Source organism: Gracilinanus agilis, chromosome 2 (assembly GCF_016433145.1).
Source record: "Gracilinanus agilis isolate LMUSP501 chromosome 2, AgileGrace, whole genome shotgun sequence".
In the NCBI taxonomy this organism is placed as follows: Eukaryota; Metazoa; Chordata; class Mammalia; order Didelphimorphia; family Didelphidae; genus Gracilinanus; species Gracilinanus agilis.
In genome coordinates, this window is record NC_058131.1 from 102,443,461 (window position 1) to 102,461,255 (window position 17,795).

Here is a 17,795-nt window from a genome sequence, read left to right on the forward strand (position 1 = left end):
ACAGACAGACCTGAGAGGAATTTTCTATGCCTTTTTCAAACTTAACCAAACAGCTCATCTCAAATATTGGAATATAAGAGAAAAATTTTAACATATTCAATATCTTGTGAAATTTATGCTTAGTCCAGTGACAATGATTCAATGGAAAAACATTTATAAATTTCATTTTAACATTTTCCCAATCATACCCAATAATGTTTGAAAAACTGAAAGAAGCAAACTGCATAATTTATTATTAAAAAATTCTATAAAAGAGATAAATTCTTGATTACCTTCCCCTTCTGATACTCTCCCACTAATCAAGGAGGAGTCATAGTGGGGAAAGGAGATAAGAATTTCAACTAATGTTTTGTATTTTAAGCAAGCAAAGAGATTTAAGCAGATCATTTTAGTTTTCTCCTTTAAAATATCCAGTTGATACAGTAACTTCAACAAATTAATTTTTCATTTCCATAAAAAGTCATATAATTTCAGAATTAAACAATGCTTTAATATTATTATTTAGAACAAGAATTATAATTAAAATTCAGAAAACAAAGAATTAGAATATAACATCACAACTTTTCAAAATATATTACATATGTAACTTATTTTACTAGTTTTATTCATAATTTATCAGTCCAAATTTGAGAGAAAATAATTTAATATTTAATCTTTATAATAGTTTGTCACACTGTAAAATCATAAACAGTTTTAAGAATTTAAAATACAAAACAAATTTATTACCAAAGTTGCAAATGATCTTTTGTTTTATCATATTTAAAATTGTGTATAAAATTAACTAATTAACTAATATCAAGTAATTATATTCCTTTAAAATTTTTATTTGATTAAATAAATAAGAATATGTAGTCTAAATATAATACAATTATTTACATTGACTTCTGATCCAATAAAATTATAACTCAATAAGAGAATTCACTTTAAAAATTCAATTTGAAAGTTTCAACTTCCTCTCTTTTCAGAGTTCTAGATCAATTTTTTTTGTTCTCTATATAAAAGCCAATCAATTCTTTCTTCTTTCTAAACAACACAAAATGCTCTCTGATTTGTAGCAGTTTCAAGTCCTCTTCCTAATGTTGGCAGACTACCAGGTTGTCACACACCTGAAACACCTGGGGAGGATTGGGAAAGAGTCTGAGCAGTCACAAGGCAATACTAAGTTTGTTCTAGAAAGAGGAGATAGCAATGCAAATTAGTAGGCCAATTAGGGAAACTTCCCTAGGACAAAAAGTCCTGACGCACAAGCCTTAAAAACTGATAATTCTACCATACCTTCTTACACTCTGGAAATACCTATGGAGGTATCCAAAGGTTGTAAGGTATTTGTTATTTCAAATTCTTTAGCTGTGGATAGCATCCCTACTGTGAACTTGAAACCTGGAGATCCCAAGTCTGCCCCTGTCCCCGGAGAACTCATCCCAAGGGAATTCCCAGACTCTCCCATTTCAGACAGAGCAATAGACCTTAAGGTAGACCTAAATCAAATGTTAAGTTCCATTTTTTCCTAGTAGTTTCTCCCATTGTATCAAAGTTGTCTCCCAGCCCTTGGCTGAACGCTTCCCTTTTGTATATTGTAGAGAATCAGCCTCTCCCTGATAATCCTGTCTTGGACTTCTCATTTCCTTATAGCCATGGTAATGCCAATCAATTATACTTCCCTGTCCTTAATTCCCCAAATGTTATAGAAGTTCCCCAATTTCTATTGTTCTTTGGAGAGTCATCTACAGGGATGCATTCTCCCAGGGATATGTCCTCAGAGCCTAGGGTGTTGACTCTGTATAATTTTTGGCACTTGGCTCTGTGAGAGGGGCTGATTACTGGACCTATTTCTTTCCAGATTAAATACTTGGTTTTTCTGACTTCTTTAGTAGTTCTGTGTTATTTCCTAGTTAACACTACCAAACAGAAATGTATATTTTTATTCTTATATTTATATTTCTTTACCACTAAGATCTATTAAAGAAAGAATTCACATTGCAAATTTAGAGGCACATTTCATTTCTGCCAGGTTTAAATTTCTAAAGGGTACATACTATGAAGATTGAATTAACTCTCCTTTTATCTATTTATAGTTAATCATATCAAGAACTTAAAGTACCCCTACTTAGTAGCTAGCTAATCATTAGGTAAGAAAGCTCACAAGTCACTTACTAGTTCACATCCCCAAAGGCCATAAGCACTGTTCCCTCTTAGGTAATGCTAAGCAAATTGAGAGACTGTAATTGGTTCCTGTAAAGATGGGGAAAGACAAGAAGTGATGTGGAAAAATGGGGATAAAAGGTTAAGCCCAAGGAATTATTCACTCATTCGGTGTTGGTGAGCCAGGCTGGATGTAGACTCTTGGAAGCAGTCACTTTGTCGTAGACTCATCCTTGACTGGAGATTTCTACACTGGAGAGGCTTGCTGTGTGAGTGACTGGAGCTGAAGGAAGAGGTTTTCATTGGTAGACCCCTGACTGAGGACTACCTGGACTTCCAAATTTAGATTAGGATGTGGGGGAGCCCCTGCTGGGGGCTCAGTCAGACTTCACCAGAGCAGCACATAGGAATGATAGACTAGACCAGGCTTTGTCTCCTTCCTATATTTCCCACTTTCACTATCTCTACCTTGTTGTAAATAAGAGCTGCTAATATTTTATAAATGGTGACCACAATATTATTTTTTAACTCTCATATTGAGTAAAATCTAAATTTAATTGTTACAATACAGACTACTTTCCCTGTACCCCTCCTGTCACTTGTTAGTTCCATGTTCAAATTGACCTGAAACCTTGCTTTTAATGTACCACTAGTATAATTTCAATCTAAAATAGCAGTTAACCAAATAAATTTTTTTATAAATGCTATTGTAACTTTCACCTCTACTTATATTGAAATCACTTACCCAAAATTCTCATATAATTTATAATTGTTTTTTAACAGAAATTTTTTGCTAATCCATTTAAGTTTTTAATCTAAAAATATTCTCTGTGATCCCCAGATATTTTCTGTTATCTGGAAATACATGAGAAAAAGAGATAAAATAATTTGTCTTTTACAGAACAAACAAAATGAAAAACAAAAAAAAAATTCCTATAGTTTACAAAGAAACAAAAAACCCATTAAATTAGACAGTACTACAAAATAAACTACTTCATAATTTTTCAATTATGGTAAATGCCAAATGAACAAAATATTAAATATCAGTGTTTTAAATTTTTTCTATTTCAAAAGCAATTAGCAAAATTGTAGAAAATTAGTTACTGAAATTACTACAGATTTGTCATATATTACAATATAATACAAAGTTTTAAAAAATAAAAAAAATTTTAAATTGAAATTCAAAGTTACTACAAGATAAAGATTTCTTAAAAAGACTGGACTGAAATCCCAGTGATTTACATATCAAAAATGACAGGACAAGGTATGAGTCCAGCTTCAGTGTTTCACAAGTTTAAAGAGTTACCTAGACCCAGTACATAATCAATGTATTTTTTTCAAATTCAAGTTCACCTGGGTGGAGTACCTTGCCTCCCTAAACTAAAAACAAAACCTTTTTTCCCCTTAATTCCAGCTGAAGTCTTTCATTCTAGCCAGGAAAAGATACCAGAGAAAAACCTCTCGCAATTTTAAAACTATCTCTCTTGGCAGTGTCTTGCCTTCTTGAAATCTTGCTTTTTTTCTCTCTTTCTTCTTTCCTTACAAACAGAAACACACACACATACAACCAGAGAAAGAAATCACAGTTTGAAGAAAGTTGTTAGCAATCTAATTAATTAAAAAGTCCTATCTTGCTTCTCAAGACATTTTTTAACCCTTACTTTCCATCTCAGAATCAATACTGCATATTGGATCCAAGGCAGAAGAGTGGTAAGGGCTAGGCAATGGGGGTTGAGTGACTTGCCCAAGGTCACCTAGGTAGGAGTGTCTGAGACCAACTTTGAACCCAGGATCTCTAGTCTCTAGGCCTGGTTCTTTTAATCCATTGAGCCTCCCAGTAGTCCCAAAGACTTATTTTGAGAACTAAATCTCATACAAAGATTTCCATATGACCCTATTCACTCCACTTAAATTGTTTAAGGAATAAGGGACACTTCTCGTATTTGTATCTGCCCCTCTCCCTCTCCCCCTGCACTTTTCTAAACCTGTTTTTGTGGAAGATGTAAATCTTACCAAGAGACTTCCACCTAGAACTCCCAATTTCTACATAATTACTTACTTAATTAAATATCCATATCTATTGCTCTAACTCTAGATTAATCAAACTTAGGATTTTTTTAATGCTAACATTCAAAGACATATAGACCTTACAAAATGACACATTTAACATATTCACAAAAAAGACATACAGTTAACACACACAGTCAAAAGACATAATTTTTTACCTATAGAAGAAACTTATCATCAGGAACAGAGATAAACTTCCCACTACCTTTAACTTATCAAAAAAAAAAAATCACTCTTTGGAAGAAATATTCCCATGTAGGACCAGGGGGGCAGTTGTTGATTCTGTTTACTCACTTTAGCACACACAGGTTACAGATTTACTCCACTCAAGTGTAAGTGGAGTGTTGACACTTTTGGTGATTAAATCTAAAAATGGGCAGGGTAGAGTTAATCCCATCTTCACATTGTTGATAACTGATTAAGAATTGGTTCATCAACCTATAAACTCTTCACCATTCTTGTATCAAGAGGAACCAGGACAGAGGAAAAGAACTCTTTTTACCTTCAATTATTAAAAATAATTCTGTTTATAAAGAAGATATGCTTTGGGATTCCTAAGGGGAAAAACAGTACAAAAAGCAGCATACTTGATAGTATCTTTATTCCAGATCCCAGACACTGAATATAAGATTTGGTGGTTTCCATTCTTATTGGGAAATATAAATACAAGGTTTCTCTTTCGTAAACAATGTGCACTGGAAAACCAAGTACATATATGGAGAAAGGAAATTACATTGCTTTAAGAATAAAAAAATTCATGTTTCTAATTCAATGCTAAATTTGTGTGATGCCATCTGTATTAGGATCAACTACTCAGCAGTCAAACTGTCAGCTAAATATAATAGATCCTCAACAAGAAATATAATTCTGTTGAGAACTACTTTTTCCAAAGAATTTCTTGTCATTGAGCATATTAAAACTCCTTCCTCTAATTGGACTTGCACAGTAAAAAAACTCAAAAGAAATGAATGAAATACAAATATTTATCTAGTGAATAGGTTGTATATCAGCCTACTTATTTGTATTGGGGGCTGGTGGGATGGGGTTTACAAATGAGATGTGTGTGCATTTGCAATTCACATTTCTTAAATAGTAGCCTTACAACCAGGAATTTTATAAGAAAAAGAACTAAAGAAATGAGATGTTATATCAACACTCCATTGACAGAATATATGAAATATATGCTATTTGAAGCTATAACTGACTTTGCCTAAAGGAAACACTATAAAGAAAATTCATGAGTTACCATCTATCAGTAAAATGAGCTGGGGAGTGAAATAGCAGACCACTTTGATATCTTAGCCCAGAAAACCCCAAATGGATTATGAAGAGTTAGACATGATTGAAACAACTGAACAAAAAATAGCCAAAAGACCCACTGGATGGGTCTATCCCTCAGTAGGTAACATCATTTTCTTCTTGATTAGGGATGTGCAAACCATTAGAAACATATGCTAATAATAGTATAACTATGGTAAAAGACACTTGTTATACTTGAATGACTTAAGAATACATAATTTCTAGACTTGATGACATCTTACTATCCTTTCACCTCCAAAATATTAAGTATTTCATTGAAGAGGGAAGACTGAGGGATTTTGTTTATGAGATATAAGGTTTAAAAGGAGAAGTACAACTCCTCTTAACAACAAATTTGTTTCTCATGGCTATTATCAAAGATTCGTACTGAACAGTAAACTATTTTATGTTGGTCAAATTTCTATTACATTATTCCCAATCCTGGATAACTATGATTGTATTAAGGCTTCTTGGGTTTACTTACATATGAAAGAAAGAGATATAAGTTTATCAAATTCTTAGCATAGGCTAGATAATGTTTTAAATCCTGGCTAAAAAGAAATGGGCAACCAAGGAAAACCTTTCCTAAGAAAAGTTTACTTTTGAAATAAAGATAGCACAAATTAGACCTGAAAATCTGAAGGGATGAAAGATGCAAATGAGAGCAAGATGGTTGATAAAGAGGAGCAGAAGACATTAGAGAAGGATTTGAATTGTGATTCAAGCTTCTTATTTAGTCAAAAACAAAAGTAAATTGCGAAGCAAATCTGAGATCTGAATAAAGCATGATTTTCAGTGTCTGAAGAGTCCCTATTGTATAGTGAAAAAAATTTTGGATTATGAATTAGTAGTTCAAGTTCCAACTTTGTTTGAAAAGTCTATTCAGAAGGAAAGCACTTTGATAAAACTTACAAGTACTTTTGAGAACTTTGATTTGAATATCTCAAAAGTATTTTTCCTCATTAGGATATGCTTTAAATGGTACACTTTTTCTAATGACACTTTATTAACAATTTGCTTGAATAATGATCAAGCTTTATCCTCTAATGACATTTTAAAGGATTTTTTTAATTGTTAAATTTGAATTGAGTTAACCCAAATCATCTTGTCAAGAAGCCAAGATATGTTTGTACTTTCATGAGACCAGGGTAAGAAAAAAAATCTTTTGCTGACTATATTCACAAAAATTTCCAAATTACTTTTAATCTGGGGATATATTTATTCAGTATGACAATATTAGATAATATGCAAATTAGGCTCCATAGAGTCACAGAATCTTCTTTTTACCATGCAGATATTTTTTTTCTTAGAAAATTCATGTCAAACTTTAAATATAATCATTTCTTTTGACTTCACCACTTACCTTAAATAATGGGCTAATGAACCCTTGAAAAATTGATAAACTTACTATTAACATAGGGCAGAATTAGTCTATGCTCTATCAATTACTTCTTTACTGACCTTTGGCAACTTGGCATTTTCCATTGACTTCACAATAGATGTTTTCATTAATTTCAGAAGGTTAGGATTAGATTACACTAGGGTATAATTTGGAGTTATTTAACATGAGACACATCTTATAGGCAAGGAAGACTAAAATTTCTTCTTTCTTTTGGTCCTTCTTTTGGCAGCTATCAGCAAAGCACTCATGAAAACCAGGTAATCCATTCTAACTCCCAAGGAATTAAAATGATTTGTGATTTAATTAAATGTGTGTTGAGCAGTTAATTAGAAATAAGTAAGTATTAAGCACAAAGGATTGGACACCTAGGCTATTACATAAAAATGTCATTTTCCTATAGTACTCAAATATATGAATTATACCATAAGTTCTATATAAACAATTTCTCATATAGTAGAATTAATAGTATAGTGGCAGATGAAAAAAGTGGCAAATTTTCCCTTTCTTGACTCAACAGAACTCTATTTTAGCAATAGCCTTTATATCAATACTGTACAAGCAAGTATAACTATCTCATGTTTTACTTATCCATCTTTTTGGGCAATATCAACCAGAAGAAAAAAAACACTGTCTCAAAGGTCATTAACCAAGTAGCAAATTAATATCTTTTGCTCTCTTGAAACCTGGAAGGCTGTCTCCAATGTCACTAAGAAACTGTCCTTGAACCCAGCATTACTCTGTCTTATATATCCTATAAGTAATTATGAATTTTTGTGTATAGAACAACTCTCGACTCAAAATTCAAAGAAGGAATCATTATGTGAAAATAATGTTTTGTTTTGTTTTTGCTGTCTAGGTTTGTATTAAAAGTATTGAATAAAAATTTTAAATAGATTTTTGTTCCATGTTATAAAAGTTGGCTTTGTTATCATGATGTTAAATATTTTGTTTGATTTATTTATGTAAATTATGTAAATTTATTTATGTAAATGTCACTCTCTAGGTATGTTATCTTTGATGAGTCACTCCCTTCTCAGGACCTCAGTTCCATAATTTATATAACCACATATTTTAAAAAATTATTTCTCTAATATGTCTTTTAAACATACTGCATATCTACTCATCTCACATATGGTTTATAAGAGTATTACGAATTAATCTTCATGATGGTTCAATCAATCGTAAATAACAATTTATTTCTAGTCATTGTGTAAACAGCAAAGTAGTATGATATGATTCTTGACCACTAGCAACTTCTAGTCTATTTGGTAAAATAAAAGTTATTGAACAACACAAGATAAAATAATTTGCAAACATGCTAGAGTGTCTACTCCATTTGCCATATTCCTTCATGGAATAATGATATCTCTTATGTTATAGATAAATTAACTAATTCTGTTTGCCTACTCCACCAACTACTTTATATTGTTCCTCTTCATCAAATTAGGTTTCTGGGGACAAGCCATTTCAAATAAGGTTAGCCCAAGTAAACAGACTAGGTAAAGTGGAACATTTAGATAATTACCCATATATTTCAAAAGCTATTCTCTATTTTTCATGCTGGAATATGATTTGGAAGGCATTGTTCACATTTTCTATTCACATTTTCTGTTTAATTGTGAAAGGCAGTGTGTCACAACTCTCAGCCCTATCCTTTGATACATTACAACCATATTTCTCCTGAATGCCTCAGTATCTCTTCTGACCTCCAGAAATATAACAATGATTCTTCATTTCTGTGGACATCTCAAAATCAATATGTGCAAAACAGAACTCATTATCTTTTCCCCAAACCCACTCATGTTTCAAATAGCATTGTTTGTGTTGAGGTCACCATCACCTTTCTAATTTAGGTTTGTAACTTTAGTGTTATCTTCAGGCTTTCACCTGATATGTAACTTTGTCCTTCTGGAACTCTGCTCCTGAGTCTATCATGTTCTCTAACAATAGCATCCCACCCAACTTGGACATTGTAAGGATGGGGGATGGGACTTCCTCACTTCTCCACACAACCTCAATCTGACCATCCCCTCTGACTACACTGTGAACCTGACTATCCAGTCCTGAGGGCTTCCTGAGGATCCTTCTTTGGACATTGATACCTTCCCTTGTCAAAGGCATCACATTGCTTCTCATCCAGCAAGACTTCAGTCAGCTAAGTTTCTAGACTCTATTTTGGGAGCGATCTCTTAGGCTCCTTTCCCTATTACCCAACCTTGCTGAGAAACCCTTTTTGGTTTGACTTGCAATTATAGAAAAGAATAGAAATAGAAATAGAAACTGAAGGAGAAGTGGCAAGGGAATACACTTGGTAGCAGGATCCCCAAAGGTTCCCACCTGAGTTACAGACCCCATAGAAATAGAGAAGAGGGCACCCCAAAAACCCTATTCCCTTCAACCCTTTCCTCAATCCTTGAATTGTGATTAATAAAAGCCATTCATTAGTCAGATAGCATTCCAGAGTGCCTGAGAGATGAGGGGGAGGGGAATCACAGCTTGGTCTGGCTGCCTCCATCTTGGAGCCAGACCCCCTGATGTAAAGTTGACTGATCTTGGGGAGGCTTGCATGAACCCCACCCTCATTCAGAATCGGATTGGGGTACTCAATACTTCTTCTTCTAGGGAAACCTTGTCCCCAACTCCTGTGAGGCAGCATGACCATCCAAGTCACCCAGTTTCGGGGTGATGCCCCCTCAAAACCTCTGCAGTGCATATTTGATGGGAGGGGAGAGCTGGGAGAGAGTCTCATCTCATAGACTTTCTCTCTTCCCTCCATCCCTAACATTTAGGTATTGGATCTAATTATTCTTATAACATCTGAAGACAGAGTCTTTGTTTTGAACTTTGACTTCCTTTTCTCTTATTTCATGGTAAGTTCAAATGTATGGCTTCAAAGTAACAATTCTTTCAATAAACTAAATTACATCATTACCTTAATGGGTGCAGGTATGAAACAGGGTATGTTTTTTTTTTCTATGGACAATGAAGTGGTATTCCAAAATATTTAACCAAATATTTAACACTACTGGTAAGAATTCAGGTGGCATTTCAAAGATACTGGAAGAACTAAATAGGTGCAAATCAAGGCAGAATTTAGCAATTTAAACATTGACTCATTATATATATATACAGAGTAAAGTTTTGTATTTGAACATAATGCAGTTTGAAACTAGAATAACATTTTTTAAATTTTTGGAGAAAAATCTGATCTTTTTGACACCCAAAAAAGTTTTGGAATAAATTGCTTTTTGGTATTCACATTTTTTAGCAGCCTCAATCTTAATGTGATTGTTTAACTGCAAAATTTATAGAAAACTGAATGAATAAATTGTGTGTGTGTCTATGAAGTCATGTTGTTAATGTCAATATAATTAATAACCCTGGTAGTAGAATAACATTTTTACTTCTCCATGTCAAAGGCCTTGATACTATAAATGTTCATTTTTATTCACCTTTTATTGGTAAGAGTTAAAATATAAAAGTATCCATACCTTCTGATAAGACCAGTCATCCAATTTTTAAGTACAAAGGTATACAAAAAGAGCTACATAATTAATTTAGTCTATTTTTTAAAATTAGGTAGTTTTAAAAATATTTATTACTCTCATCATATGATGTTTTACCCACAGCCTAGAAAGGATGTGATTTTCTGACCTAGTAATTATTACTTTAAATTTCTAATTTAATTTCACTCTCAATTTTGTATTATATTTATGTATATGTTTTTCCTTCAAGCTCCTATTTGGATTATAAGCACCTTGAGGTCAGTGAGTAAAATTTCTTCTTTCTCTATTCTACTGTTCATAGTTGTCATTCAAATAATATTAATTAAATTAAAATGATTTAATAAATGAATCTACGAACAACTCTTTCAGATAGTGCATACATGTATGGAATAACCACTTATATTCAAGTGCCTAGTCAAACCTTTTGAGGCTTTTGTACTAGTTAGAACTGTGTTTGAACTCTGAAATGCATGTTTCTATTGAAAACTTTGAATCAAATTACCTACCTTCTTTTTTTATCTACAATTTGATTTGGCTATGTCATCCTTAGAACTTCTACCAATGCCACATTGTTTGAAGTTTTGTTTCATTTTCCACTAATTGATTTTTGCTTTCCAGACTCCAGATTGTCTAATGAACTTATTTTGCTCTCTAAGTTATGAGTACCTGATTTACAAACATTACTTAAATTAGGATCTAATAACTAAAAGTTCCCTTTTACGTCATTTAACAGAAATTCCCTTACTCCCTTGCTATATCAAAGGACTTATTTGTGTTTCTTAGTCATTGTTGATCTGATCTCACTATTTCTAACCCAAACCCTAATCCTGGTAGAAGTTTCAACTTCATTCCACTGTCTAGTACCTTTTTCTGTCAAGATAGTACCTATGTTCATTGCTAACTTCAAAGGAGTCACTTCAGAAATCCTTCTTATCCTTGACCTCTGCTCATATGTCTTCAAACTAAAAACAAAGCAAGACTTTCCCAATATCATTCACTTACTCTGGTGATACCTTCTATCTTTGTTCACTTTAATTGCTTAATTTATTGAAAATGTTTATCCTTTATGCCTTTGCTTCTCATTGTCTTTTCTTTCCTCAGAAGCAACATCTTTCCTATCTCCCTTATAATGCCCAGTTTCTGTATGGTAAAATTGCCAGGGTTCCCTTTGGATTACTATTCAGAGCCTCATACTCAAAGTATCTATTACCTACTAAGGCCATCACTACTTTCTCACTTGTCACCTTAAAATACCTGCAGCTCACAAGAAGAGGGGTTGAGGGTAACTTCTTTAACAATCAATATTAATAATTAATATTTTTGAGTTATTTAAGATTTACAAAGCATATTATATATGAGTGTGCTTCTTCAATTCTCACAATAATCCTGTGAAATAGAAGCTATTTTATTTCCCCTTTTATACAAGGAGAAACCAAGCCTGAGTTAAGTGCAATGGATTGCTCTGTGTCTCACAGATAATAAGTGTCTTAAGCAGGATTTATAATAATTTCTTTCTTACTCCAAACTCAATATTTTACCCCCCCAGGACATGTTACTCCCTATTACCTACAAGATCACATATAAACTGATTTGTATATTTTAAAATTATTTATTAACATCTCTTCCTTTTTACATCACTACTCTTTAACCTAATATTCCTCTCTCTCCCTGTCAAAAATCCACTCCGTACAACAACTAGTATTTTTAAAGACAAAAAGGAGGATAAAATCAGAATAATTTATCAATACATTCCAAAAGCATGACAATATGTACAATATCCAAGGCTTGTAGACCTCTCACCTCTAGGAAGGGCTGTCTTCTGATATCTTGCAATCCATCCTTATTCATTATACTTTTGCAGCATTTAAGTTTGAATTTGCATATGTTTTTGTTCTTTCCATTTACATAAAAGTTATTTTGTATAAAATATTCTTGAATCTTTTTAGTGTCTTTTGCAACCATTCATATAGAGCTTTTTATGATTTTCTGTATTCATTACATTCATTATTTCTTAAAGCACAAAAATATTCAACTACACTCATGTACCACATTTTGTTCAATCATTCTCCATTTAGAGGGCACCTTTTCTGTTTCCAAATTTTTGCTTATAACAAAATGTGCTGCTATAAATATTTTGGTGTATATGGAGACTTTCTCTTCATCAATGGACTTTTGGAATATGAATGCAGTAATGGGACCTCTGGGTTAAACAGTAAGGACATTTTAATGCCTAAATAATTTCAGCTTGCTTTCCAAATTAATTATATTGATTCTAATCCTCACTAACTATTCACTAGTGTGTTTATCTTCTTATAACTCTTTAAATATTGCTTACTCCCATATTTTGTTATCATTGGCAATTTGTAGAATATAAGGTGAATATTCAGGTTTTTTTTTATTTTCATTTTTTTATTTTTAGTGATTTGAAGCCTTATTTTATCTAGTTGTTAATTGTTTATAATTTTTAATGGGGGGGCTGGAATAAAGCCTAAACTGCTAAACTGAAGGTAGACTGTGATTTTGCTTGAAGTTCTTTGTGGTTAGCTATCAAGGTAAAGGAGCTCTGGCTGTCAGTGACTGAATGTCCTAGCCCAGAGCTACACAGATTGTCCCTCTGCTCAGAGCCAAGAGCCAAGAGCAGAGTCAGGGGCATTGCAAGAAGGGTGACCTGGCTTTTATACCAAGACTCCAACTGCCTTTAACTGCCCCCTCCTTTAGAGTTCTGGGGAGCACTATGGAATTCTATGATGCAGCTTGAACCTCTATCAGAAATATAGATCCCACAATACTCAATAACTTGATTCTAAATATTTTTCCAAATTAATTTTAATTCAATTCAATAAACATGTATTAGTTGCTTAATATGTGTCAGATGCTTTACAAACCTCTGGGAATACAAATAACAAAAGAAAGACAGTGTCTGTCCTTAAGGATATTACAATTTAAGGGAGGAATGCAGTACCCAAGAGGAAGCTGTGAAGGAGGAGGGATGGACACCAAAGGGTATCATGTCAGGGTATCATTTTCCATAGAACTGAGATCAAGCACTTCAAATGTAAAATGGAATGAACTTCAAAATTTAGTGCTCCACCATCCAGTTCTCCAATTAGAGGGAAAAGGAAGCACAAAAGATAGGGATGAGGTTGAATATATCCAACAATGAGTTAAATAACATGCTGATATTTCTGGCATTCAACTGCTGCTGGGATTGGCATCTTTTTTTTATGGAACATGGGCAAAGATTTTCATTACCTATACCCTCATGACTGGAATATCATCCCCTCTGAGGTCTACTTTTTAGTTTCCTTGATTGCATTTTTTAACCCTAACCTAGAGGAGAGCAAAAGATCTGCTGCTTTTCAGCTACTGAATGTTTTGCATCTTATCCACTGTTGGGTCAGGTATAGAAAAAGATCATTTGCTCCACAGTAAACTATCTAAAAGAATACAATGGGAGGGAGAAAAAAATCTCCTCTGTCTCAGAAGGAATTGGAAGAAAAGCTGCAGATGTTCTTCCACGAAATCCTTATGATCGTGTCTCATAAGACATGGATATGCCAACTGACCTTGGAGATATGTAAACAGCTGGACTGCTATAATGGAATTCCTCTAGTGAAGAACTTCCTATATAAATGCGTAGGAACTTCACTGGCGGAAGCTTCAGTTAAGGAGCTAGTGAGAACATCTTCAGTAACTTCGTGAACTTCATTCTTGATCCAGCCATATCACTGCTGGGTTTATACTCCAAAGAGATAATAAGGAAAAAGACTTGTACAAAAATATTTATAGATGCACTCTTTGCAGTGGCAAAAAATTAGAAAAATGACTAAACAAATTGTGGTATCTGTTGGTGATGGAATACTGTTGTGATAAAAGGAATAATGAACTGGAGGAATTCCATGTGAACTGGAATGACCTTCAGGAATTGATGCAGAGTAAAAGAAGCAGAACCAGGAGAACCTTAAACACAGAGACAGATACACTACAGCACAATCGAATGTAATAGACTTCTCTACTAGCAGCAATGCAATGATCCAAGACATTTCTGATGAACCTATGAAAAAGAATGCTATCCAAATCCAGAGAAAGAACTGTGGGATTAGAAACACAGAAGAAAACAACTCCTTGATTACAAAAATGGGGATATGATTGGGGATGTAGACTCCAAAATATCACCCTAGTGCAAATATCAATAATATGGAAATGAGTTTTGATCAATGACACATATAAAACTCAGTGGAATTGCACAGTGGCTATGGGAGGTGGGGAAGGAAAGAACATAAATCATGTAACCATGGAAAATTATCCTAATTAATAAATTAAATAATTTTTAAAAAAGAAAATAAGTTCTTAAAGAGAGAGTGTGACCTGTGGCCTTGGGATTTGAGCCTTTCAGCCAACTAGATGACACTCCAACAAAGCTAGAGGACTTTATGAAAATCAGATCTGTGAGCATAATTGAGATTTTAAAGAATGTCAGTAATACTGAAGTGGACAGTGTCAAAAGTACACTAATTCTTTTCTATGGGCAAGTGGCAACCCATGCCCCTCAAGAGCTGATGCTGGCTAGGATTGATTCTGACATATTCAGGATTGGTTTCTTGTAATTCAACACCAAGGATGTAGCCTTGAAACTGTGCTTCATTCCAAGCATCAGCTTGATCATCCAGGCCATATGTAAGAGTATTTCATCTTCTCCCTTAGTCTTCTCTTAGAAAGCAGAATTTCTGACTCAAATGATGACATTTATACATAGACTTTCTGAAGACAATATGCAAGAAAGCCATAATCGCCAACTCCTACTTATTAACACTGTAACTTCCACCAGAAAACCTGAAAAAAGATGAGCTGATCCACAGCTGACAACATAGTATCTTAGCCCTCTCTTCACAAAAGGATAACTTGCTCCTGCCATCAAACCCTGTACTTTGATATTATGGCTGCACTCAAGGATTTGTCGAAAATTCTAATTTGATACTTAAATCCCCAAGGCCTGCAGAACATTTTTAATATTTGACTCCAGGGCTTGGATGTGAATGGAAATGTGCTCTGTGATTGACTGCCTATTTGCTGTGTTACTTTTTGGAGCATTTGAACAGTTATTGCATTTTCTACATTCTATACCCTGGGGCTCTTTGGTGGGATCATCTGTCCAAAGAATGGAGACTCATTGCCTCTTCTCCAACATGAGGCTTTGGATTGTGTTTACCCCTTGCTCTACATACAACTCTTTTATGAGGATTTTGCTCAAGATTATCAGGATGAAGTACTGAAGCTCTTATCTCTCAAATATAGCCTCCATCCCAATGTCATTGTTCTCTTCCATACCTGTTAAACCATTGTCCCAATTATTGAGAAGTCCCTTCCCCCAGATCAGTTAATTTTCTTTCTACTGACAACATTTAAAGGGTTGAAAGACTATGATGTGAATTGTGCACATGTTACCACAGTAATTAATCAACCATGTGCTGAATGAGAGGAGAACTGTGCTCCTGGAGAAGATACCTGAAAATGTGGACCTGGTGCAGGGTTAGTTATGTGAGGTTAAGGACGAATATGTGGCAAAGACTAGTCAAAAGAGTATGTACCTCTTGGCATCTCTTCAAAGGATGGCAATTATGACTAGTGTCTTGGCGAGTCTCTTGGCCTGTGACAGACACTCCTGTTCTCTTTGAAGTGCTTTAGCCACAGAAACCACCCTCACCTCCTAAGCCCTGGAGCTGCTCTTAAATGAGATAAAGATGTCTCATTCACAGAAAATAAATCCTTCCTGTTGAGAAGCAGTTATAACTGGGGGTATACAATGATCCCTCTTGCTGCCAAATGTACACTATATGAGATCATGTCTTCCCCAGAGTCTGGGGCATGTTTGAAATTTTTGAATTGAAAGTCAGCTGCACTGTGAATATCCAGCTTCCCCCCAGAACCTGCAGGCCAAGTTGAGGAAGATACAAAGCCCTACCTAACTCCTAGAATTCTCACACCCCACATTTGTATAGTAGATATACTCTATATCCTGTTCCATGAAGCAAGTGGGAAAGTCATATGTATTTGGGTCTAGAAATTCTAGTGGCTGATGAAAAATTTGAAAGTCATGAAGAATAAGTTACTCTTCTTTCCTGAGCCATGATCAAACATTCACGTCCCAAGCTCCCACTACTTTTGAAGATGCTTATCTCTGTGCTGTATGACATCTAGAGACATCACCCCACCAACACCTTGGCATATTTGCTGAGCAGTAATGTGGTGAGTAATCTAATTCTCCTGATTTCCTATTGGACCACACAGTGGGTAGGCAAAAATATGCATGTGCAAATTTACATAGGTTGGTACTTTGGGGACTGGCCATCATTACTCCAGATAAAATGAAAAAGCATGGCCCACAGCTCCTCAGAGTTATGATTAATGGGTTGGATGTCAAGGATGACTTCCACAACCTGGTGGCCCTGGAGGCTATGTTTAGTGTTTTTGCCTGTTGCATTTGGCAGAGGAATGGGACATTTGCTCTATTCTGTTGCACAGTACTATCCACATCCTCCCTTTCTTTGAAAATGAGCAGAATGATATCCAGAGCTCATCCATCAACCTCTTTGGAAAGTTGGACAAGTTCTGCCATGGGATCTATAAAAATGTCTTCTTTAACCAAATCATCAATGGGTTGGTAAGCCTATCACTATATCAAGCCCTCTGTCATCAGTGCCTGTAAATTTGAATTATCCATACATGGCCCTAATGTAGAATGCAAACAGCTAACAGCTTTGTTTGAGAAGCAATTACAGGATGAGCATGGGCTATACTTTTGTGAATTCATGAATGATATCAGCAAATATCTGATTCAGAATTTCCCTGAATATTTGCCTCAATTGAATTGTTTCCATGTGAAAATGTATGCTGCATGTTTGTCAATATGGAAATGAACTTTTGGAATACAACCTGTTCACAGCACAGGGGCTGGTTATTTGTAACCAGTGTATTGTGCATTTAGCTAGATACCACCGGAATCCACAGAATTTCTTCACACTTACTTGTTTGGGGACCTAAGAGACTGATAATTCTAGAGTATACCATGAATATAATTAATAAAGCTTTGTTTAAATTCAATGTAGCACTTAAATGATACAAATTATCTAGATATCTATTCTTTATCTAATATTGATTTAATTTTCTTGGTAATATATTTGATTCAAAGGTTTTTGCATTTCATTTATCAGGTGATTATTATGATTCAATACATAAAACACTTAATTTGATGGATGAAATCTCTGATAAATAGTATTGAATTTTAAAGTGTTTTTTTTTATTTCTTCCTTAGAGGCAAGGGAAATCAATTTTACTGGAAACTGAAATTTTGGCTCTGCACTCTAAAGAATTTTATTTCT

The 17,795-nt window shown here is 34.2% G+C and overlaps 1 pseudogene; it reads left to right on the forward strand.

Moving 5' to 3' along the window:
• Positions 1-1,298: 1,298 nt before the first annotated feature.
• Positions 1,299-17,333, forward strand: LOC123233335 (annotated as a pseudogene).
• Positions 17,334-17,795: the final 462 nt, after the last annotated feature.